A 3153-nucleotide genomic window follows, 5' to 3' on the forward strand; every position below is an offset into this window, starting at 1 on the left:
ATAATGTATTTTTATCCCAGGGGTACAGGTCTGTGAATACAATAAAGTGTTTTATAAGTTCTATGTTTTCAGATGAGTCCTGGTTATTATTAATACTTTCATTTTGATATTTACCTTCTCACTGCCTAATAATATTTAAGGAGATGACATAGTTTCTATACGTTAGGCTTTCATTCCTACTCATTTCTTTATTTTCTATCTGTGGATATGATTATCTGACACTTTTGAATTAAAAAATGGATATTAAATATTTTAATAAAGTAGAATTTAAAATTCAGGGGAAGTTGGGGGATGATAATGTGGGAATATGTGTCAGCTGTGATAAAAATTAGAAGAGGTTTTATTATGATGAAAATAACTACAAATATAATTGCTTATTAGTTAAATTTGTTTTGGTGTAAGTGTTCAACTTTCAGTTTATGGATCTCCTATTTAATTTGTTCTTAAATCTTCCATGATGATTCTAAATTTTAATATTGGTACTTCTTTCTTACCAAAATTTCTGGTTTTGGATTACACATACTTAATACAGTATTGTTCTTAGAAGTGTTTAAGATAGTGCTATCCGTAATTACTTTGCTCATATTGGATTTCCAAGCCATTGCTTAATACACCAGTGGTATATTGTAATTATATTTATTTAGGATTGAGAATTGTAAGTTTTAAATTAGTGAACATAATATCATACAAGCTGTCATTCCTCAATGTTTACTTTTTATTAAAGGGAATTGAGCCACTCATTAGGAATTTTAACTGTATGTAGAAATTTATCCTGGAAGTTGTAGTAGGATTCTGGGAGTAATGTTTTTTTTTTCTTTTGGGGAAAGAAGATGCATGATATATTTTACGTGCCTCTAATTGCAACTCCAACTTTGGCACACATTCCTCATCTATCAGGAGAAATATTTTCTTGATGTATAACACATTAAATGTTGCATAGCTTAAAATTAACTTCTTCATATTTATGGAAATGTTTTTACAGCATTCAATGTTTTTAGTATTTAGCATAGTATTATTTTTTGGAAACAGAACTGGCAAAAAACCTGATTAGAAAATATGTATATGTTTTACAAAGGCCTAAGTATTCTGTAATTATTGAAATGTTTTGTATTCATACTTTATTACTGCTGTTATAGACTAAAGTTGAGTGATTTAACATTGTGGAGAACTTCTTACAGCATTCAATGGTTCACGTGCATACCACAGTATTATCCTTGGATTCAGAGATGGAAGGAAGCTGGAATAAAGAACTCTTTTTATGCTTAACAAATGGCCTAAGCATTCTGTACTTTTCCAAAAGAAAGTAAGACGAGGAAACATGTATTTTTCAAACTGGACAGAAATTTAAATTACTTTTAGGATGCCCATAAAAACACTGGGAAATTGGCCACAAATTGGACAATCTGGAAGAAATGGATGCATTCCTAGAGACATATAAACTACCACAACTGAACCAGGAAGAAATAGAAAACCTGAACAGGCCCATAACCAGTAAGGAGATTGAAACAGTCATCAAAAATCTCCAAACAAACAAAAGCCCAGGGCCAGACGGCTTCCCAGGGGAATTCTACCAAACATTTAAAGAAGAACTCATTCCTATTCTCCTGAAACTGTTCCAAAAAATAGAAATGGAAGGAAAACTTCCAAACTCATTTTATGAGGCCAGCATCACCTTGATCCCAAAACCAGACAAGGATCCCACCAAAAAAGAGAACTACAGACCAATATCCTTGATGAACACAGACGCAAAAATTCTCGCCAAAATACTAGCCAATAGGATTCAACAGTACATTAAAAGGATTATTCACCACGATCAAGTGGGATTTATTCCAGGGCTGCAGGGTTGGTTCAACATCCGCAAATCAATCAATGTGATAGAACACATTAATAAAAGAAAGAACAAGAACCATATGATACTCTCAATAGATGCTGAAAAAGCATTTGACAAAGTACAGCATCCCTTCCTGATCAAAACTCTTCAAAGTGTAGGGATAGAGGGCACATACCTCAATATTATCAAAGCCATCTATGAAAAACCCACCGCAAATATCATTCTCAATGGAGAAAAACTGAAAGCTTTTCCGTTAAGGTCAGGAACACGGCAGGGATGTCCCTTATCACCACTGCTATTCAACATAGTACTAGAAGTCCTAGCCTCAGCAATCAGACAACAAAAAGAAATTAAAGGCATCCAAATTGGTAAAGAAGTCAAACTATCACTCTTCACAGATGATATGATACTATATGTGGAAAACCCAAAAGACTCCACTCCAAAACTGCTAGAACTTGTTCAGGAATTCAGTAAAGTGTCAGGATATAAAATCAATGCACAGAAATCAGTTGCATTTCTGTACACCAACAACAAGACTGAAGAAAGAGAAATTAAGGAGTCAATCCCATTTACAATTGTACCCAAAACTATAAGATACCTAGGAATAAACCTAACCAAAGAGACTAAGAATCTATACACAGAAAATTATAAAGTACTCATGAAAGAAATTGAGGAAGACACAAAAAAATGGAAAAATGTTCCATGCTCCTGGATTGGAAGAATAAATATTGTGAAAATGTCTATGCTACCTAAAGCAATCTACACATTTAATGCAATCCCTATCAAAATACCATCCATTTTTTTCAAAGAAATGGAACAAATAATCCTAAAATTTATATGGAACCAGAAAAGACCTCGAATAGCCAAAGGAATATTGAAGAACAAAGCCAAAGTTGGTGGCATTACAATTCCGGACTTCAAGCTCTATTACAAAGCTGTCATCATCAAGACAGCATGGTACTGGCACAAAAACAGACACATAGATCAGTGGAACAGAATAGAGAGCCTAGAAATCGACCCTCAACTCTATGGTCAACTAATCTTCGACAAAGCAGGAAAGAATGTCCAATGGAAAAAAGACAGCCTCTTCAATAAATGGTGCTGGGAAAATTGGACAGCCACATGCAGAAAAATGAAATTGGACCACTTCCTTACACCACACACAAAAATAGACTCCAAATGGATGAAGGACCTCAATGTGAGAAAGGAATCCATCAAAATCCTTGAGGAGAATGCAGGCAGCAACCTCTTCGACCTCAGCCGTAGCAACATCTTCCTAGGAACAACGGCAAAGGCAAGGGAAGCAAGGGCAAAAATGAACT

Source organism: Meles meles, unplaced genomic scaffold (genome assembly GCF_922984935.1).
Source record: "Meles meles unplaced genomic scaffold, mMelMel3.1 paternal haplotype, whole genome shotgun sequence".
NCBI lineage: Eukaryota > Metazoa > Chordata > Mammalia > Carnivora > Mustelidae > Meles > Meles meles.